We start from the raw sequence: 23,837 nt of genomic DNA, 5'->3' as shown, positions 1-23,837 counted from the left end.
TAAAAGTATACTGAGAGGAGGTTGGATAGCGGTTTTGTGAGCTACTCGAAGAACCTCCGGAATTGTGTGCACTGAAGCATTATGGTAACAGTTCAATGCCGTAAAATTTTTACTGTATTTCTACTTTTAAACGATATATTTTAGCGATAAAAAGCAACGCCATAATAAAAACTATAAAAAACGAATGGTGTGGTGTAGGTCGGGGTGATAAGCCGACAACATGATTTCGCGGTTGTAGCAGCAGCATCGACCCTTTTGTTTAAACCAACTGGTCCCTAACGCATTAGTAAAACTTTATTTCGCTATACGAGTTTTCTCTGTTTCTTTATTAATAATATTCATACACATATGCACTGCCTAAGACAATATAAAAATTATTAAATTAAATGTTAAATACTTCAAATTTTTGTGTACTTAGTCTATGGAGCTAAGAGCTAAAATAATCTGATTGAAAAAAAATCATTCAAAAAGTCTTGTATTTTATTTTATATGACAAACAAGAAGACAGTCAGTACAATTCCCTCACTTGTTCCAACTGCTACTCAAATACGGAGAGAAACATTAAATTAAATTGCAATCCGCGATCAATTCGCGGGTAACTGTCTGTTTTTTAATTATTGTATGCTCAGTTGCGATTACTGAGGAGCACTATTCAGTTCTTGTGCTCAGCATATGAAACGATTGAAGCAGCATCTGTAACGAAACATTCCCACACGACTTTAAAAAAACTGCCAAGTATTTAAATACGATTTGTACGTTTATGAATAGGTGTGTGACTATTATGTGAACATATGTAGATGGCACGCCATGAAGAAGGAGATAGTAAGTGATGTCTAAAAGCAAAAAATAAAGCTATTTTTCCCTTTTTGAGAAGAAACCACTACTTTGTCTAGCAAGGAAACGTAAACAATTTTGTTTAAAAAGGGATTCAATAGATCACCAGATATAAAGCGGCGGTCGGAATATGCAACCGACTCGAAAGCAAGTCCTATCTGAAGGAAAAAGTTGAAACAGTTGGCTTGGGCCAGAGTGAGCCGGGCAAGGCACACTTCACTATTTGTAACTGGTGCAATGCCTCGAATCCATAGTAATCGCATTGAGAAGCATATCGCTGGAAAGAGGTAGCGTTCGACGGAGAGCGAGTCCAAAGTGCCTTTAAAAATGAGGAAGTGCAGGGACGTAGCCGAGAAGCTATACGTCACGCATGCAGACGATCAAACCGGTAACGTCCAAGACAGCGGCGGTAGCCAATGAGATTCCGAAACGACATTTGAACGTCGCGCTCATAAGCCGAAGTAACCCGCTGGCATTAATGTCATTGTAGCGGTGGAAAATAGTGGAAATGAAGATATTGGAAGCCCTTTTCTTGAGGATGGACGCCGAACCAAGTGCACCCATACCGTCGTTTGATGGAGTAGGATGGCTTAGCCAAGTCAAAGCCTAAAATGTAACGACGACATGATGCTAAGAACGTTTCAAACCTGAGTAAAAAAGCAAGATTAAAGGTGGTGGACCGCAGCTTTATTCCATCGGTACCCAAGCTCTTCACTACGCATGCCTTACGCTACGAAGCCCCTTTGTTGAAACAAAGGGCTTGGGTCTTGCAGACGCAGAGTACGGGAGTTTCTCAACTTGGCCAACCTAGCATGAAGCGAGGAATATACGATCCCACTTTTCAACTGGGAAAGAAGGTTCAAAGTTAACTTAGAAAAATATGCTTGGCGTAATGGCTACGTGCAACACTCTAAACATTTATACGGATGGCTCGAAAATGAGGGATGGAGTTGGCACGGGGATATACAGCAACGATGGAAAATATTGCCAGAATCAAGTAACTTTACTTCTACAGTGGCAGTGGCAGGTCATAAAGGCATTGAGGACAATGAGATAGTGGACGAGATGCCAGAAATGGTGTACGGCTAAACCCCAAAAACGGGACATGAGAAAAGTCATGTATTGTCTATACGAAGATCTGAACAGAACTATGTTAAAGAAACTTCGAAAGTCATGTTTTAAACGTTAGAGGAATGGCACTCGAAAGAAGGGACTATAGAAACATAATTGGAATACTAACTGTAGAAAAAAATGCATTTATCCATAAATGGAGAGCGTTATGCAGACGTAGAGGCCATTCGATAGGCTTGCAAAAAAGGCTTTTTACAACCATGCAACCATGCATGGCCCTCCCTAATGCATTTCGTTGTACTAAATAACAGTCTTGTGTATTATTGTGGAGCTCCGATTCCGCCAATCTGCAATGTCAACTCTAGTTGGGTGCCAAGGCACATGTGTACCAAGTTGGATCAAGGTACCTAATGTTTCCTTCATGGAAGCAGAACGATCAAAGTTAAGTTCTTATATGGACTCTATAGTATTTTTGAAGGGTTCTATAGTTTCTGTACAATCGAAGTCAACAGTTCTCTTATGTGAAATACCTTCACGCCCACAAATAATTATGAACCTGTCAAAAGATTTTTACCTTAGCTCCTTATTGAAAACTAGTAATCAGATTGCATTCAGATCGAAATGTCGAAATGTAGTGCTGAGCATGGTGTATCTACTTGTGGTACAGCATATATTGCTTGAACGAGCTACACTTCTTGCAGGGTGAAATACCTCTTCTTGAAAGGAACAAAGCCATTTCGGCCAAACATACGCATGTTGTTAGCAATACAAATTTCAGCCCCGATATTAAGTCATTTGTTCTCTCCGATAGAAAGGAAGAAGACAACGAAAACAAAATATTAATGGTGACAGAGCGGCTTTTTATGCCAGTGAGTCAGTGCGCAGCGTGTGGAGTCATTTAGCTGCAGCACAGCACGTGTCAAATGCAACGCATTGTAATTATTGCCATGCATATATGCAACCTACTGTGACTTGCAGCAACTATCTAACTACCGACGCTGCTTGCTGTTTGCTGCTTGCAATAGTGAAGCTGCAGCTCTCGCTAAATGAGGACGCACAGAAAGGTCAACCAATTACTTGTGACCTGAATGGTTGAATGAACGACTGAATGAATGAGCGAAGAAATGAACTGTTGGTCGGCCTGATATTGTGCTATAGTATAGTCAAGTAATGCTGCAACATGCGAGTATGTGGCAAATTGGGGTTGTATGGGGCAATCTATTATTGTTTGTGGCATATGCGGTATCCGCTTTGATGATTTTCTTGTTATTGCTGCTTATGCCTCTGCTGTTGCTTGTTTGCTTAGTTCTTGCTGTGGCAATTGAAGTCGTTCGCACGACAATAATGCCAACAGCAATTGATCACTGTAGCTGTCAACTGTCAAAAATGCACATTAGACGTGGCATAAATATTATAATAGCAAGAAAGGCAACCATTTCTTGCCTTTGTAGTTATTGCTGTTGTTGAATTGGTATTACACACTGTCTGTTTTTGTTGCGCAGATACATTTTTTTTGCACATATGGTATTTGCTTTGTGCTTTGTTTCTGCTTCACGTGCTTTTAGTGCGATGTGCAGTTGCAACTGCAGTTGTCGCTGGTATTTGCTACCGCAATTGTTGCTGCATTCATGCTCTACTTCGATTGTTGCAAGCATTGTTAATGCTGTTGCTCCTGCTATTTCATTATGCTGCGAGTATTTCTGCAGACAAGTAGAGTAGAATGAAGGGATCGAACCAGCATAGCGGCTGCTTTGGACTAACAAATTCAGCATTTCCGGCTGATGCAATGGAAATTTCGTTTTTCTATTTTTTCCTCAACGTGTTCTTTGTTTGCTTTTGTAATGCTTCATTTTTCTCATATTTTTGTTATATTTCCGTTGTTCTTATGATGCCGCACTCTAAGCTCGTGCTGGCTATTGCACCATCAGCGATGTTGGTACTTGTTTTTTTATACTCTCACATCATGCGGCATAGGGTAAACAATTTTTCTGCACTCAATGCCGTTTACATTGGTCAAAACGTCAGATAATTGCATTGTGTTTAAGGGTAGATAAAACTGATTCACCCTTTTCCTAGACCTTATCTTAACGGAAGTAGTAGCAAATTAAAAGATATCCATGGTTTCTATCTTTAGAAATAATATACTGAGGTGAACAGGGATGCCAAACGAAACATAGCATCGATAATTTGAAAGAATCATCCAGTCAGCGAAATTCGTGGTTGCCAGAATGTTTGAGTGCCATTTTTGGCAACGAGTGCCACCGTGTAAAAAGCAAATTATACATATGTAAGTAAAAGTTAAGTTATAAAATGAAATGAGGTCTTTTTTCTAATAATCTAGTGATCGAACTCATTATTAAGTGGGTGATCTATGGAGAAATCCGTTACAAAACCAAAATTTTGAATCAAAACCCTAAATAGGTTTTAGATTTACAGCTTTCTGCAGCCGCTCAGTTCAATCGGCTCTATCAGTTGACCGTTAAAATCGTGTTTCTTAAAACTCTGTTTGAAATAGTAGTTTTTTTTTATTCCTAAAAATCGCTGAAGTTAGGGCTTACACTAGGTAAGTGTACTGATTTTCGGCCAGTTAAAGCCTTCTGATAAATGGTATAAAAGTTGAGATATGTTGTTGCAACTGGGTGCACCGTTGAAATTGGTAGCTATTGCAAAGCGTAACTATATATATTTAAATATCTAATATACACATATCAATATTTTATGCCACGAAGTTATATATATTAAGATTTATAAAAACCATGTCCAATTCCAGGCTGAAACTGCAACTTCAGGTATATTGTGCACTCTCTTCTACATATACTCACAAAGGCCCAGCACTCTGATGAATCCTAGGAAATTGCTAGGCGCTATAGAGGTAATGCGATCCCTATCCAGCAGTCGAGTTCGTCGGTTAGCTCATTGCCAGCTACCCCTTGGCATGGTTGTAAAATTAACAGGCTATTCTGCCGTTCTGATCACTCCTGCACAAATAGCGTTTCATCTTATGGGCTGAGAGCGCTTTTAGCTCCACTTAAATATCGCCGAGGATAGCATTGCACTGGTAGCGATAGTTGCGTTGGAGATTAATTTCTACATACTGGCTTCTGGAGCATATTTCAAGCTCAGGAAACATCAATGGGTATGGAAGTTTGGTGTGTAGTCTGCTATGTCTTCCAATGTTTTCGAGCCGTCATGTATCACCGAATTTTGCTGCCCTTCAGTGGTAAGTCAAGCGTGGAATGACTCCCATCACCCTTCCTGTTGAGGGAAACTTTTTACGTCTTTGGGAATTTAGCCTTTTTGTAAAACCATCTCTTAATTTTTCCACACTTCTCTACTGCCATGATTATGTTAGCATGGTATGGATTGCTGTCTGATTGCGTACTATATGGAGGGGTGTGAACTGCAGCATGACCTCGAGTGCTGCTTCGCTTATAGCCCCAAGACTTACCGGCCAAGCGTCTGCATATCATGAGTGCTTTTGTGGTTTCAGAAAGTGTTATTCAACATACCTATTCCACCGTAAGATGGAGTCCAAAGTGAAGCCTATGTATTTGACTTCATTACACATCTTTAACTTTCTGTTGCCAAGGATTAGGGTTCATAAGACAGGAAGGAATCTTCTTTTGATAAAGGGATGACGGTTGTTTTAACGGGTTAATACTACATACTACATATAAAAATTGTCGTAATCAGTCACATTAAGAGGCACACCTAGTGTAATTGGCTAAAAAATAGGTGATTTTTGGGAATTTTTATTAAAAAAAAATACTTTGTCAATTATTTCAAAATTTTAAAAATATATTTATACATGTTTCAGGAATATACAGTGAAATTCTTGAAGAAAAAAATTTAATATTTTTTAAGTTATAGTCGATCTCCAACGGAGCGAAAAAAGGTCCTTCACTGGTGGAGTGATTCCGGCCTTCTCCGTGGATGAGATCTAAAAAATTCTCGTTAGACTATATAATATTGTTTGTACAATGACCTACGATAAAAAAAAAAATCAAAAATTGACAATATGGCGGCGTTTTAAAAAAAAAATAGCCGAATTTTACCCAAAATTTTGGACGTTTTTGGCCTGCAAAAATTCGATTTTTTGATCAGAAAATCGATAGGTCATTGTACGGAGAACTATATATAGAACATGTAAGAAAAATTCGATAGTGATCGGATCATTTGTTTTTGAGTAATCACTGCAGCAAATTTGAAAAATGCTGTTTCGAGAAAAACGCGTTTAAAGTTCCAATGCAACTGTCTAACTGCCGAGCGGCTACTCTTTTAAATGGCTGTAACTCAAAAACTGTTTCAGATATCGATTTGAAATTTTATTCTTAAAGGTATAACCTACCGAAATATGAAAAATGAATGAGAATTGATTTTTTGAAAATTTCACACTAGGTGTGCTCCTTAAGAGCGCAACACGATTTCAAATACCGTTTGTTCGAGAGCTAAGGCTTTTTTGCTCTTTGCTATTTGATCATTAAATAATTCGATTAAGTACCTTAAAGTTTTGCCTTAACATGAAAAGTTCAAAAGTTCGTCCACATAATGAAATTGGGATGCTGATTTAAACATATTGTTTAAGCTTATTTTCTGTTTTATTTAGGATCTGGACGATATACAGTTCGTCTTTGTTCTTTTGCTACCTCTCTATTATCAGTCATATGCATCTGTTTTTTTTAATCTTTGTTGATTTATATTTAAATTCCTACAAATATGAAAAATATCGGAGAACGTATTCTACGAAGGAGCGAAGAACGGGGCGGATTCAGAGTGCTCATAGAGGCTCGTTGTTCTGCAAAAATGTTTTGGACAATTTTTCTTCAATAATTCACTTCAATCATACTCGGGCCACGTTTTAGGTATACCTTTTCTCTGGTTTTGGTTAAACAAACCACTCAAATTTGTTATAATGGTAAATTTAATTATTAAAGAGTTGGTGAGCGTTTTATTCTGAAAAAATATTTCACGTTGATCCATATCGTCTTCCGGCAGTGATACCACTTTTAGTTAAGCAGCAGTGCTGCCACTTCGGGATGTTCTGGATGTGCAATTATGATGCATTATCCTAGGGCCCATAATCGTGCTATCAAGCCAATTAGTGTTCTCAATGAAATTACTTATATCCGTTTGGCGTTTTGAGGCAATCATTTAAGTTTGGGTGTATGAAGTGTTCCAAGTATTCAGACTAGTTTGTGTTAGAGCAGGACATTCACATGGAGAGTTGAAAATGGTTGCCTTAATGCCTTCTAGCTTGCAGCTCCCGCATATATTGTTATAGAGCAAACCGTTTTTTAGAGTATGCTCTGCAAAAAGTTAGTACCCCGTTATTGTAGCTGTAAGTTTGAAAACAGACAGTGACCGAGAACCCAAAGTATGGACGATTGGAGCTGAGCTACCAGTGAGCTTAAAGCAATAGAATATTACAAGCTCTCTATAACTAGAAGTGATATACGGATTTAAATTAGTGTATGTTTGGTTGCACCCGTACTAAGGTTTTCCTTACTTGTTTTTTTTTTTGAATCTGCAAAATTTTAATGCTGCTGTGGTTATGTCGTTGATAATGTTGACAATCCTCACTCACCTTACGGTTTTTGTCTTGTTTTACGTTCATCTGGCAATTGCTGGAGCTGCGAAAAAGTCGTCGCAACATGTCGAGCATTTGAATGTGTGGAGTTGTGAACAAAGCAGCCTCTGGGCTGGATGGGCTGGAGCTGCAGAAGCAACTTTTGTCAGGACATGACGGTGTCTATTGCATCGTCCATCTTACGTCTATTTACTCTTGTTTTACCCTCTCTTCCGCTTCTAAAACAGCTCTTCTGTGTTATACTTCACTGCAGGATGTTATTGTGTCAGTAGGGTATGTGAATTGTAACGGGTGATTTTTTTGAGGTTAGGATTTTCATGCATTAGTATTTGACAGATCACGTGGGATTTCAGACATGGTGTCAAAGAGAAAGATGCTCAGTATGCTTTGACATTTCATCATGAATAGACTTACTAACGAGCAACGCTTGCAAATCATTGAATTTTATTACCAAAATCAGTGTTCGGTTCGAAATGTGTTTCGCGCTTAATAAGTTGCCCAAAATTGGACTTTCCGAATGGACCACCTAAGACGCAGCCGCGGTCAACATTTAAATGAAATTATCTTCAAAAAGTAAATGTCATGACCAATCTAACGTTTCAAATAAAGAACCGATGAGATTTTGCAAATTTTATGCGTTTTTTTTTTTTTAAAAAAGTTATCAAGCTCTTAAAAAAATCACCCTTTATTATTGCATATATGCACATGAGACTTTATGTGAGTAAGAATTCCTGGTACTTTTTAGTGTACACATTGTCATATTTATTAACAAAGGAGTAGTCGAATGGTATGGTACCAGTCGGCAAATCATGAGTTCACATCCTACTGGTGATGAAACATAGATTCTTCCCAGTTTCATCGCTAGTCGGAAGATACTTAAAAAATAATGAAATTATTAAGCTCGAATACTTCATTGATGAATATTAGTTTAAAGTATTAAGTATTATTAGATGTTAGATTATAATGTCCTAAAACTATCTTCAGAACTGATTATTTTGATATGAAGTTTCAAACAAAAGACTACTAATAATAATTGTCTGGATCGCCTAGCAATATTCTCCAGCGAATTGAAGAAACTACATCATCAGGTACTCAAACAAGCCGGGGGTTGCACCACAAATGCTGCCCCGACGGGTACTGCGCCTAACACTCTCAGAGCTGTCGTATTTTCATCCATTCGGAAGACATTGACTGCGGTACTCGTCGTTGCCAATGTGCAAAGGACCATAAATTTTCTGCAGAACTTTTCTTTCGAAAACTCGTAATGACGACACATCAGATGTTGTCAACAGTGACGTGAGAGCCAAGTCACAAATGCGACGACTGTTTGTTTGAAGATAGCAGATATTTCGTCTTGTCCTCGTTCACTACCAGACCCATTTGCTTCGCTGCCTTATCCATTCTGGAGAAAGCAGAACTAACGGCGCGGTTGTTGCGGCCAATGATATCAATATCATCGGCGTCCGCCAGCAGCTTTTCACTCTTATAGACGATAGTACCTTCTGTTTTTAGTTCTGCAGCTCGAATTATTTTCTCCAGGAGTAGATTGAAGAAATCGCAGTATAGGGCGTCGCCTTGTGTGAAACCTCGTTTGGTATCAAACGGCCCCGATCTTTACAGAGCTTTTGGTATTGCTCAACGTCAGTTTACACAGCCATAAAAAGCACCCTTAAAACCGACGAAGAGGTAGTACGCGTCGATCCTCTTTTCATGCGTGTTTTCCAAAACTTGGCGAATGGTGAATATCTGGTCACTTAATGATTTTGCAGGTCTGACGTCACACTGATAAGGTCCAATCAGTTTGTTGACGGTGGGTTTTAATCTTTCACACAGTGCGCTCGATAAAACCTTATATGAGATTTTAGGGTCTCTCTTTTTGTGGATTGGGCAGAGCTCACTTGAATGTTAATCGTTGGGAATGCTTTCGTCCGACCATATTCTACAAAGAAGCTAATGAATGCTCTTTATCAGTTCTGCGCCGCCGAGTTTAAATAGCTCGGCCGGCCATCCAGCAGCCCCGCCGCTTTGTTATTCTTCAGGCGGGTAACTGCAAACTAGTTCATAAATATTAGCTTTCACTGCAAGATATTCATATTCTACAGCAGTTGCTTTGCTGTTGTAGAGCAGCTTTGATTTAAAGTTTTCTTGCGATAATTTTGTCATTCTGAAACTTTACTGTTAGGTTGCGATATACGAGCCACCTGATTTTTGACTATGCATGTACATATATCATTTTCTAACAGTTTCCGCATTTCCTTCACCTCATATTGCCATATTCACCGGTTTACACACCTCCAGTCATACTGTCGCCAAAATCTCGGCAATCGCGTTATGTGAGACGTGGACCAGGCGCTCCCGGCACATTCATTCACTTTCAACCGTACGGTTGTTGTTGTTGTGACAGCATGCCGCGTTGGGGTGAAAGCATAGGAAAACAATCAAAATCAACTTTATCGTCATTGTAAGCCGAAAATGTGACTTGAGCTAGAGCTGGTTGCTAGCGAAAAGCTGCCGACGAGTGGACGGCCATTTGCTTGCATGTTTCGTGGCACACTGACAATGCTTGTTACGATTTAGGCAAGGTGGAGAAATGTGACAGGACTTAAGTTAACGAGATGCAGGCGCAATATGTGCATGATGGAGTTGAAGGCGAGCGCGTGCAGATGGGGTTTGATAGTCAGCTTAGCTCAGTTGTTCGCAATTTTAGGGCCGTTCAGCGCAGCAGCTTTCTGCGAACGGTGGGTTGTCGCAGGCAGCAGGTGAATGATGGCAATTAGAGTGGTTGGTAAAATGTGGTAGATGAATGTAGGATGAGGACGTATGCACAGTTTGTAAGTTGTAAATATGCTTGTAGGCTTCCATGACAGACGAATAAACGCAAACACCAGGCTGCATCTAGCACAGACACTGCAGACATATTTAGCTGTGCCGTACGTATGAATCATGTAAGAGTGTACGTATTTATGTATGCCGTTGTGCGTTGGTGCAATTGTTTGGGTATTTGTGGCAACATATCCGTTGTGACTAAGCGGAAGTATAGAAACGTCGACTCATTCAGATCAGCGAACACATGACTGCATCAAATCACAAAAAATGTACACCAGTTTAAATGGAGAGGTTCGGACGGCACTAGAACTTAAATACCTTCTGGTAGTTTTAAGTTGAGTTGACAGTTAAGTTCACACGCTTCTTATCTATTCTCAAAGTTCGCTGGTGTAAACTTTGATAAATAGTTGCTGTCGCCAGTCTTAAGGATCTGGAGGTTAGCTGATGTGTGTTTTCATACTTCCGGTCTGTTCTGAAGTTGTGTCTTAAATAATACCATATGTTTTCAGAGCTACTGCAATCACTAATTTGGTTAGTCTCCATACGTTAGATTTATTGGGTGAATATCCAGTGCTGCTTTTGAAGCCCTGGCGAAAGAGCGGGATCCTATGCACCTTCCCAAACTGGCTTCAGTACTATTGCCAGTTTTTCTATTTTGTTCGGAACATGAGCACTTCGGCTGTAGGGCTAATTTGTTTTGCGAAACTAATATAACACTACTGCTAAGAATTGGTGAAAGTAAAATATCTTTTAAACCACAATTCCCAAGGTGATACGTATATCAGCGCTATATCGTCTCTAATTTTTGAAATCTGACCGATATTACGATTTGCTCTACGTGATGCGTGTGTATAAATTTTGCTAGTGTTATTATAGTAAAAGCATATTGTTGCTGCTAAGCCTGCTCACTTATGTACATTTCTATGTATATGTAACATATTTGTGTGGTTTGCAGAATGCTAGCAATCTTTTTGTGCGCTTGTTTCAAAAATCTTCTGTACAACAGTGTTTCTAACAGCTACCTTATGCTGTTGCTGATGCTGTTGTGAGCACCTCTGCTTTTTCTTCTACTCCTCGGTAACTGCTTTTGAACTATTGTTGTTGTTGCCAGTGCTGAAATCACTTCACTTGTGCCTGTAGTTGGTAGTGGCAGTTGTTGTAAATTTGATGGTGCCTTTTATTTTACTTCTTACTAACTGCAGTTATTGTTTGGCATTTTTATTACTTGGCCACTTGCATATTCAATAAGCATATTCAGAGATTTTCTGTTTTAATTCTAATTATCACTGGTTCTCTGTGTCTAGTGTACTGAATTTAATAATGTTGCTGTTCGTAATCTTTTAAGTACTGATTTTGCTAAGAAAATGTACAAAAACTGTTTGCATTACGGTTTTTTTTTTGTTTTTTTTTATAGTGGGGGGAAGTATCGAAAGCCGAAGAGTGGGACTCTAATCCGTTAAACCTATCCTACGCCCAACTCAAGACTGTCCCACGGAACCACCAGTTAAGGTATAACTTCGTGGGCGTGCCAAGACATTTTATGTCTCCTGTATAGTAGGGACGGACTGATGCCGCTTCGCGAACAGCTTATCAGAGAATTGACACATAAGTTAAATTTTCCACCTTTAAACTACCACCTATTGCAGTTTCTAACTTTTTCTTATGTTTGGAAACTGAGGACAGTGAAAAACAGGGCGTTTTATGGACTCCGTACACATCAAACAATACGGACTGACGGCACCCATGCCCGCTTAATATTTGGGTCAGGTGGAAACCAGGTCCCCATGTTGTCTAGTTATCCACATATGGATGTTAGGTAAAAGTCTGTAGGTCCACCGTCCTTTGGTTGAGGCTTGCCAACCTTGCTACTAAATAATTAAGCTCTTCTTTCTCTACTCTCTTCTTTGACTTCTGTAATTAGCGCTGGTAGCTCATATAATCTGGTAAATTTGTCTCCCTAGATATCTAAGGGCAGCATACTAGCTAGTACCTCAACTGCTTCTCTGGATATTGTTCGAAAATCACTTGCTACTCTTATTGCTGTAAGTCCATGCACCGCATTTATTGGTCTGGCATACGCTTCTACATATATCTATTGCCTGTATTTATACAGCAGCATTTAGTATACTGAACTCATCGATTTTGCGATTACGGGGTGACCAATCAACATTGTAAAGAGTAACATTTTTCATTTGAAACCCCTGTATCTTCTGCAATATCAGAAAATCAGAAATTGAGGCTTAAGTTATAAGAAGTCATTTGCCAAATAGATATATGTTTATTAATAGTATTTTAAAAGGTGGATTTTGGTGTGGGCCAAAGACTGCACATTAGTTTATTTAGCAAGCTTCGTTGAGGCTCTAGTCAGTCTACGACCATTGGAATATCTGTAAATTTTTAAAAGAGTTACTGTGCGATTTATGAGAGGGTTTGACTTTAGACTAGATAAGCGAAGCTTTAGTAAGAAAATCGGAGATTTCACACAGCGTAGTGGAGGCCTTATATTTTCCAAAAAGTGATTTAATATCCGCATATATCTGTGACCTACTTCGGTACTTAATATTACTTTACTTACTACATATTACTTTCTAGTATTAAAATGGGCGAAATGGGCGGACTAAAACCTAGTCTACTTTCCATATTAACAATTTTAAATTCCTTTTGATTCTTTCACTATCTGGTATGCAAATCAAGAAGCAATCAATATAACGAGATGAAACTTTGAAATCGTGCCTTTGAAGTATACCATCGGTTACAACCGAACTTAGCGCTTCTTTTCTTCTTCTTAAATATAGTTATAGACCTAAAAATGTAACTGTCAGAGAAATATCTTAAAAAAGTTTGGTAGGTATGCTTAAAGGAGAAAATCGGTCCCCTGAACCCATATTATGAGTTGTGATGCTTGATATTGGAAATTTGCCGAAATCTACTCATAATTTTATCTAGAATCATTCATTAAATTGCCTTAATTCTGCAGTACATTTAACTTAATTGAGTCATATGTATTGCTTCCATTGGAAATAGCATTTTTGGATATCTCTATATATATGTAACGCACTTGTTATACTCTAAAAAACTCCGGCAGTACTCGTACTAAAAAATTAGTCTTATCTTACATGGAATATTAAAGCATACCTAAGTATGTGAGCTCCTTGAAAAATTCTTGAAAAGATCATATTAATTCTTAATTCTAATATGATTGTTGTAAATATTAAGAATTATTAGTCCTTACGACAGTGCATTATTAAAGAATGGCATGAGTAGACGCGCTTTCTCACAACGCAGAAGCATGTTTGGTTGATTCATTACTAGTACATATAACTTCTACACACACAGCTACATAAATAAATGTGTGTACAAAAATATTACAACGACAATCCATAATATCAGTCTTTGTTGTCTTATGTCTGCATTTCCAATACATTAAATTCGTTTGTAATTTTATTCAGACACGTAACGAAATGCAGCAAATTATCCTTGAACTATGAACACTAATGTACATGCACACATACACTTGCTTTGTGCTTTGAGATATGAATACATTTATATTTATAACAATTTGCATGAATCGATCATCCTTTACTGCAGACGAATGAAATTTGTATTTTAAAATTTATCTCTGAGGCGTCTAGCCGTGCGGCAACAGTGTGCAAGTTTTTTTAATAATGCGTTTATGGCGCCATTCTTGATACTTTAGGAAAAATATTCTGTAACTTACATACATATAGGGTGATTTTTTAAGAGCTTGATAACTTTTTTAAAAAAAAAAACGCATAAAATTTGCAAAATCTCATCGGTTCTTTATTTGAAACGTTAGATTGGTTCATGACATTTACTTTTTGAAGATAATTTCATTTAAATGTTGACCGCGGCTGCGTCTTAGGTGGTCCATTCGGAAAGTCCAATTTTGGGCAACTTTTTCGAGCATTTCGGCCGGAATAGCCCGAATTTCTTCGGAAATGTTGTCTTCCAAAGCTGGAATAGTTGCTGGCTTATTTCTGTAGACTTTAGACTTGACGTAGCCCCACAAAAAATAGTCTAAAGGCGTTAAATCGCATGATCTTGGTGGCCAACTTACGGGTCCATTTCTTGAGATGAATTGTTGTCCGAAGTTTTCCCTCAAAATGGCCATAGAATCGCGAGCTGTGTGGCATGTAGCGCCATCTTGTTGAAACCACATGTCAACCAAGTTCAGTTCTTCCATTTTTGGCAACAAAAAGTTTGTTAGCATCGAACGATAGCGATCGCCATTCACCGTAACGTTGCGTCCAACAGCATCTTTGAAAAAATACGGTCCAATGATTCCACCAGCGTACAAACCACACCAAACAGTGCATTTTTCGGGATGCATGGGCAGTTCTTGAACGGCTTCTGGTTGCTCTTCACCCCAAATGCGGCAATTTTGCTTATTTACGTAGCCATTCAACCAGAAATGAGCCTCATCGCTGAACAAAATTTGTCGATAAAAAAGCGGATTTTCACATTTCGAACCGAACACTGATTTTGGTAATAAAATTCAATGATTTGCAAGCGTTGCTCGTTAGTAAGTCTATTCATGATGAAATGTCAAAGCATACTGAGCATCTTTCTCTTTGACACCATGTCTGAAATCCCACGTGATCTGTCAAATACTAATGCATGAAAATCCTAACCTCAAAAAAATCACCCGTTATTTCATCTCATTTTGTTAAGTAGTGGTTGATTTAATATGCAATGTAGAAAAAGGGCGATCTCGGGCGTTAGTTCGATTTTTGTTTTTGGAAGGAAAATTGAGCATAGAATTAAAGCAATTAAAGAGCTCTTAAATGCTCTATACGGTGATGAAAGTCAAAAATTAGTTTAAACGGCATTGAACTACACCAAGATGCATTGAAAATAGCTACCAGTAGGATAACGTGAGCGCAAGATATCAGAAATAGTACGCATTTTAAAAGACCACGCGGTCTCATTCCGGACAAAACACTCAAGCCTCAGATTAATGCGTTGCAGTGCTTGACCCTCTTTTCGTACAATCCGAAGGATATATACGTTACTTCACGATCGCTAATGAACGGATCCACTGCTACGAACCAAAGATCAAGGAACAGGAAGAAAGGTCTTTACATGTGGCTTCGTGTGGTTTTCATTTGTTTCCAAATTTGAAAAATTTACTCGCGGTGCAGAAATTTAAATCGATTGTGGAGGTTCTCGCCGTCCTTGGCGCATTGCTGGTCAAGGGTATCGAGCTAATAGCTTACTGTATGGAGAAATAAATCACTTCTTTTTCTTTACTGACGTAGACACCGCTTACGCGATTATAGCTGAGTTAACAACCGCGCGCCAGTAGTTTCTTCTTTTCGATACATGACGCCAATTGGATATTCCAAGCGAAGCCCGTTCCTTCTTCACCTAGTCCTTCCAACGGAGTCGAGGTCTTCTTCTTCCTCTGCTTTCCCGGCGGGTACAGCGTCAAATACTTTCAGAGCTGGAGTGTTTTCGTCCATTCGGACAACATGACCTAGCCAACGTAGCCGCTGTCTTTTAATTCGCTGAACTATTTCAATGTCGTCATATATCCCATCAGTTGTTGTCATCGTCCAACCGTCTGCACCATATAGCAGGACGGGAATTATGAGTGACTTATAGAGTTTGTTTTTTGTTCGTCGAGAGAGGACTTTACTTCCCAATTGTCTACTTGGATTTCCAGGCTGACATTGTTGGTGGTGTTTACATTGGTTCACAAATATACGAAAGTATCTACATTTTAAAGTTATGACTGTCAACATTGACGTAAGTGCCAAGTCGGAAGTGCGACGACTGTTTGTTTGATGATAGGAGATATTTCGTCTTGCCCTCGGTCACTGCCAAACGGATGATATCAATATCATCGGCATACGCCAGCAGCTGTACACTCTTATAAAAGATTGTACCTGCTCGATTAAGTTCTGCAGAATTATTTTCTCCAGCAGCAGGTTGAAGAAGTGGCACGATAGAGAGTCGGCTTGTCTGAAACCTCGTTTGGTATCGAACGGCTCGGGGGGGTCCTTCCCGATCCTGACGGAGCTTTTGGTGCTGCTCAACGTCAGTTTACACAGCCGTATAGTTTTGAGGGGTTACCAAATTCAGGCATCGCGGCATAGAGGCAGCTCCTTCTCATGCTGTCGAAAGCAGCTTTGAAATCGACGAAGAGGTGGTGTGTGTCGATTCTTCTTTCACGGGTATTTTCCAAAATAAATCACAAAATTCTAAAATTTTCATAAAATCGATTGGTACAGATTTATTCAGCTAAGTATGTATAAAATAAAAACGAAAACAAGTAAGGAAAGATTAATCGATATTTTTGATAAAAAGTTGGCAATAGGAAAGGGGTTTCACATATTTGATATCTGGGGGCTTGAATATTTTTAGAATCAGATGAAATTTTTAGAAATATAAGGATACTATTACTAACTAAATGTGATTGAAATCGGTCGGGTAGATCCCAATATTTGGGTTTTCACCGAAGGACATCAAAGATTATGTATTGAGCTGTTGGAACAAGTTCTTTAAATGGTCCATAGCGGTGAATATGGAAGTTGCAAAAGCAAAATCTGTTTGTGGCCTGATCCGCACAACAATTTACATTTCGTTTCTTTCGTTCGAATATTTTGCTTGTACAACACAATGCGAAGCATAAGCAGTATACTAAAGTTTTCCGTGTAAATCTCATTTGTTTATGTGTTAGTTGTTTAATGTGACTGCAGGTGTCGTACTGTTGATGTTTAATTCAGCCACTTGCACAAGTACGTAGGCAATTATCGTCCATTTTACTATTGAACGCTTTTAAATGAGCACAAGCCGCTTTTCCCATATTGCCCAGAATGGCAACGGCAGCAACGATAATTGCAATCAATGTCAGCCAGACTAAAGAAATATTAAGTTCAGTTTACTAGTAGCCCCATTGTGTGAAATTTACAATTTACTGATTTACCTTATTACAAGCATTCTTTCATATGTGAGAATGTGGAAATAATAATACATATGTATGTATATTATATATGTATACATATGTTCGGAATGGGTAGTAGAGTTGTTTAAAATATGTATACTTGCGCGTATGTATGTCTTTAAATGGCAAATCTAGTGAAAACTTTGAAAAAACAATACCTAACAGGATTACGATATTTTCAGATGAAAATTTAAAAATTCTGTAAAGAATTTATATAAATGATCAGCGTAACGAGCTGAGCCGATTTACGCATGTCTGTTTGGTGTGAATTGTTACCCAAAACTATGCTACACTCTTCGAATATGTTGTTCAGCTCGGACCCAGTTCTTGTACAGAAACTTTTTTCAACAGTTTTCAAGCTCCAATGCAATCGAAGTTGACGTTTTTCTTGTTTTTTAGGAACTTGACAAATTGCGAATAACTGAATGGTAAAATAAAATCTTAAAACATTAACCAATAGTTTTCTTTGAAAGAGTTCCTAAAATTTTTAGATCACATTGGCGGTGTTCATTAAGGTAAGGAGCTAATGAAGATGGAAGAGATGGCTTATTTTTAATTACTTTTTTCTTTATTCCTCTTCCTTTTGGTCTTTTATTCCATATTCGTAAAGAAATGGGTTTTTTATGTATTCTCATGAAATTATTGCTTTATAGTAAAATGTGTCCGATGATCTGAAGTTCGTGAAAGATAGGTATGTACATTAGGGTGTTTTTTTTTAACTATTAATTTTTTCAGCCCCGTTACGAAATTTCCTTGGAAATACCCCGAACAAAATTCCCTGAAAATTTTAGGCCTTAATGTTAACATTAAAAACTGGACAAAGGCCTGTAAAAATTTCCCATAGAAAATACACTACAATCGTGAATCTTTAAATTTCTACAGACCAGAGGTATTTTATGGCATCGCTTTGACTATGGATGCATATTTCTCAGAATTGTTCGCTCTACAAAAGTGTCGTAACCCACGCCGGCGAGATAGTACGGGGCTCTAAGCCCGAATTTTCCAAGAATTTCGCATTTTTTTGTATATATCTCGTATATGACAGGAGTTATAGAAAAAATGTACATGCCAAACTTGTAAGAAATTTTATTTGCTATAAACAAGGTTCGAAGTCAAAATCGCAATCATTAATACTTCTCGAGATATTCGCTTTTTAAATAAGGCTTTATAGAATTTTTATAGTTGGTATGTATTAAAAAATCTATAGTAGTCTATAATAGTTCAATAAAAAAAAAAACACCCTAATGTACATAATTACACAGAACATACTAATTGTTATTGAATTTGGGAAACATTTGGCTCTAACTATTAAAATAAATTCACTATTCGATTGATTCTTAACCACTTACTTAACCAAGGTACTCGTATATAGTGTACGTGTACATAAATTTGCTTAGATTCCGATCCTCTGGCTGACGTTTTACATCATAAAGTATTTCTCTGGCTTTGATTCCAGAAAATTGTAAGAATATAAAATATTCGGTGCACCCGAACTTAGCCCTTCTGTACTTGTTGTAATACGATTTGTACTTTTTTTTAAAGTAAGCCTCAGACGCGACGATCGCCTCTTCATACGATGAAAATTTCTTCAAAGCATTCTTTTGGGATCTAAGGACAGGAAATTGTGGCTGGGGCCAGATCAGGGAATGTGGTAAATGCGAAAGGAATTCGAAGCCCAATTCGTAGATGTTTGTCATCGTTTTCATTACACTGTCTTGGTGAAACAGCACTTTCTTCAAATGCAGCCATTTTTCGGCAATTTCGTCCTTCAAACGGTCCCATAAGCCTATGTAATAGTTACTGTTGATGTTCTTTTAATAAAAATATAATTATATGCGCATCACAAATTACAGATGCCATAACCTCGGATAACTCTCGATTGGACTTCAGATTGAAATAACGCAGCCAATTTTCATCCATTGTCACATATCGACACAAAAACTCTTGAACATCTCCAAACACTGCTCTGAATCAACCACTCGTCGATATTTCGGTAAAAAGTGTGTTTGCGCGGCACATACTTTTCATGGAGCATGCTCACACCCAAATATTCGTGAATGTACACGTTAAGGTTCAGTTGATATCTTTATAGTCCATGTTATCGCAAACCTCGGCGCTCATTTCACTACGTCCAAACTTAGCATACCAATCCTGGGTGGCTGATTTTTCTAGAGAAACTGTCGTCCAGCAAAGTTTTTGCTTAACTTATTTTTCCTCTTCAAAAATCAATATTTTATCAACACACGAAACTTATTTTTACCTAGTTTTCACAATAAAACGGTCATTCACGGCTGGCAGTATACATGCGCCGTTTGAAGGTTAAGGCTAATCGTTTTTTTAATTATAGTAGCGTCATTTATGTATCAGGTTCAACTTACCTGTTGTGGTTATAGCGACAAGAAAATCTTCCTGATTTAATTTGGAGAAATGCTGTCGGTTTTACAGCCTTTGGCCGGATAAATGTTCGGGTCCGCTCCGATTATGTAGACCCCACTGTCGAGGGATATAAGATCCCTGTTTCGGTAATAGTTAATTATGGAAGTTAATTTTTATTTGCATGGAAACATCCCTATGCTTTCTTTTGAAGTTAGACTTTACCAAAAGGAAAAGGCAATCCTGCAAGAATTATACGAAACTCTGCTAAACTTAAATGCAGCCTGCATTTTAACTAGCACACAGAACAGAGAAAATGTATAAATAAACAATAGATTTCTATTCTCTAAAACAAATCTTATAACAGTTAACGTTATCATTTATATACAAATACATTGTTTCAGCATGTTCAGAGTTACGTTATTAGCTGCTTTTAAAGAATATCAATTGAAATATCCCTTGGTCTAACTGAATCAATTCATGTTGATGGCTGAGGATATGAAAAGAGTAAAGTCACAGTGCTATAGGATGGTGCTTCATAGCCATACTAAGATTTTTGTTCATCGATGCACTCTTGTCGTGATAATCCACGTCGAAATGATCGCACGAAAATGTTTACGAGTTAATTCCATTTTTTGGCCGAGATGAATTTTTTAATTCCCTGCAAATAAAACAATTCACGATTAAATGACAAAACGTTCTGAGTGATGTTATGCTAAAAAATATCAAACTTTCCAATGGAAATGTCAGATTGCACCTGGCAACACTTAGTGTTGCCTAGGCCAGAAATATATATAGCAGCCCTCGTATAACTTATGCACTGCCCTACATATACATATGTATATTCGGCAAAAGATTTGTTAGAAAAATTAAAATCATTGTACGTAGTAATTATACAAAATCAGCCGGATGTTCAAAAATACTACTAATTGTCAAATGAGAGCAAGGTGAAATTTTCGCCTAATTGTATACGAGTACATTTTAGGCACAATAATATGGTATTATGAGCCTTTCATTGAGATAACTCAAATAATGGCCGATATATCCAGAAAGTTCGAAAATCTTTATATTAGGTACATGGGGGCTCAGGGAAGTATTGACCCGATTCCACCCATATTTTATTCACAGAATAACTACTGTAGAAAAAGAATTCTGTCTGAACTTCTGTTGCATATCTCACATACATATATACTGATATTTTCTGGGGTCCACATATTCGGTACCTAGGGTCTTGAACAGTTTTGCTTGGATTTGAACAATTTTTGTCATAAAGTGGTTTACACTCAAGGCATTATTCGAGCAAAGTTTAATCCCACTATATTAACTGCTTCTTGATTTCTCTTCTGGAAAGTTAAATAATCAAATAGAATTTAATATTGTGCTATATGGGAAGTAGGCGTGGTTATTGTCCGATTTCTCTCATTTTCACAGAGTAATATAAGAATATAAAAGAAATGGCAGGTTCCAAATTTTATCGAAATCGGTAGTTCGGGTCTTGAGATATGGGATTTCACCAAAAATTGGGTCGTGCCACGCCCATCGTCCAATTTTCACACCTGCTCCCATCAAGCTCTCTTGTACCATCTTAATGGTAAAATATAATGTTTCTGGCATATTTAGTCATCGTGCTTTCAGTAGTTTTGAACAGTTTTTTACATTATTGATAGGAGCTTTTGTAATATTTGTGCTGGACGAATTTGGTTGTTGTAGCTTTAGTGGTTTAGGAGATATTCATAAAAATATTAGAGGGCGGACCCACGCCCACTTTTAAAAAAAATGTTCCCACAGGTACTCCTTGCTACTGGGATCATCTGTACCAAATAATAGATTTATATCTTAATTTAGTGCTTAGTTATGGCAATTTATATGTTTTCGGTTAATGGCGATTTGGGGGCATGGCAGTGGTACGATTATGCGCATCTACGAACTCGAATTTTTTTGTACTAAGGAAACCACATACCAAGTTTCATTAATACGAGCATATCTCAATTTTTACTCAAGTTACAGCTTGCATGCGATGGTGCATTATCATCCATAAAATCTATGAATTATTCTTCCATAATTCCGGCCGTCTGTCCAGCCAGAAAAAAATCATGTGCACTAAAGTTCGAATATCAAAAAAAAAAAAAAAACAAAAATGAGCATCACCTTGATTTTTGAGCGGCTTTGGCATGGTGTTTTTCTTTCGGTTCGTTTTTCCCCACATTCCGATGACTTTTGACTTGACTCCATGAATGTGGGATCGAAATTTGTACGATGATGCATTTCCAAAGAGACTTGTTTACAGTACTCTTTTTGAAAAAAAAAAAATTAATATTTTCATCAGTTGAAGTTGGTCTTCAACGATCTCTCGACCGTCTTTGAAACACGTAGGCATGTGTTTTTGATAAAACTGAATCACTGTAAACCATTTCCAACGTTCGTAACGATTCCGCATACGAAATTTGGTTAAAAATACGAAAATTGAGACAAAATTATGGTCAATATTTTTATTCATTGCAAAATTCGCAATGCACTACTGAGGTTTACCGACTTTAGCAGCTGTAAACAAACTGGTTGACAGATCGTGCTCATATTTGCCATAGTAATCAAGGACAGTCCTACCAACTTAGCAAAATACATTTTTTATGAAATATCATTGACATGGGGTGCAACGCTATATTTTCTCTAACTGTATAGTATCTATGAGATGTTATTGATATGAGAAATTAATAAAAATAAACATTCATGTACATATGTATGTCATATGTCAAATGTATCAGAGATTTTTTCACACATGTCCGAATAATGTCAATTTCAGTCGTTGGAACAAATTTATTGAATAAGCATTATAAAACATTTAGTAATGAGTGTATATCAATATAGATAGTTGTTGGCCGTATATATACATATATATTTAGCAATTAAAATCTGGAAAAGTTGTGGTTACTGGTTAATATCTATACGTCATTGTCATTAAAATACAAACACTTCTTTACTCTTAGTCTACTAGTGCTGTGATGTTTGATAGAAAAGTACTTACTTTTGCTATGCAAATATATTTATATACGGTATATATATGTATATATATAGTGTGCTGTATCCAGTTTGAATAATTTTTCGGAATCTTCAGAAAAAACTAGATTTATCGCTTAAATGCTTGCTGAGGAAAATTTATAAGTCTGGATTGTTGTGACCGAAGGCCACTTAAGGTCTTTGGTAATTTAGTTAAATCAACACAAAAGGGTTTGCAATTTTACAGAATTTATAAATTTATACAATGAATTTAAGTATTGGCTAAAGCCAAGTACAATAGCAATAAAAGCGCACATACACTTGCAAATAAGGTGGTTTGAAGCACACATACACTAGAGACAAAAAGCTATTGAAAAATCACAGCTGAAACAACAAAAGTGTTGGCAGTAGTGGTTAAGTTGAATGTCATGGGCAAAGACTGTGCAGCTGTACACCAAAACTACTTGTGATTTTATGGGTTGAAAGTATTTTGGTTGTATTTATTTGAAAACAGTTGTGAGTTACATTTTGTGTGTACATACAAGTATATATAAATGGAAATTTATTTTGCTGAATTCACTATCAGTACATTCTGGTGAGCTTGCTATTTTTATTGTTATATAAATGTGTGTTTTCTCTTATACATATATACAAGAGTACATACAAGCCCGAGTGTATGCTGCAATATTAATTTTATGGTACAGTGTCCCCCATTTGGGTAGTTTGTAATTTGCTCTATTGGCAGCTGTCCAGTGTATTGTTTAGAGGGGCACATCACAACTATACAGGCTTCAATTGGAACACAGGCTTATCACATTAGTAAGAAAATATTTTGACCAAAATGGGTAACTGCTTGGTGATAATGGCACTGCTCCGTATAGCAGTTCTGTTATGAAGATACCTCTCGTAATGTCCAAAACTATTTAGAGGTTAGAAAACAAATTGTAGGTTCTACTCTCATCGGAGAATAACAGTGAACTCACCACAAAAGCAAAGGTAAGTTCGGCCAATCATTAAGCAACCTTTAAGTTCGAATTTGAATCCCTTCCGATTGATATTCGGAATGAACCAAATATGATCCAAAATGTTCTCGTTCAAGTAAACGACTGAGTACTGTACATACATATATACTTATGCCATACTCGTATATATTCTGGCGTACTGGCAATAGTTACCGCCTCAAAT

At 37.5% G+C, this 23,837-nt stretch overlaps 1 pseudogene; it reads left to right on the top strand.

The window, feature by feature from the left end:
• Nucleotides 1-807: 807 nt before the first annotated feature.
• Nucleotides 808-1,444, top strand: LOC125778254 (uncharacterized; annotated as a pseudogene).
• The last annotated feature ends 22,393 nt before the right edge of the window (nt 1,445-23,837 follow it).

Source organism: Bactrocera dorsalis, chromosome 4 (assembly GCF_023373825.1).
Source record: "Bactrocera dorsalis isolate Fly_Bdor chromosome 4, ASM2337382v1, whole genome shotgun sequence".
NCBI lineage: Eukaryota > Metazoa > Arthropoda > Insecta > Diptera > Tephritidae > Bactrocera > Bactrocera dorsalis.
This window is presented reverse-complemented; position numbering and strand designations above follow the sequence as displayed.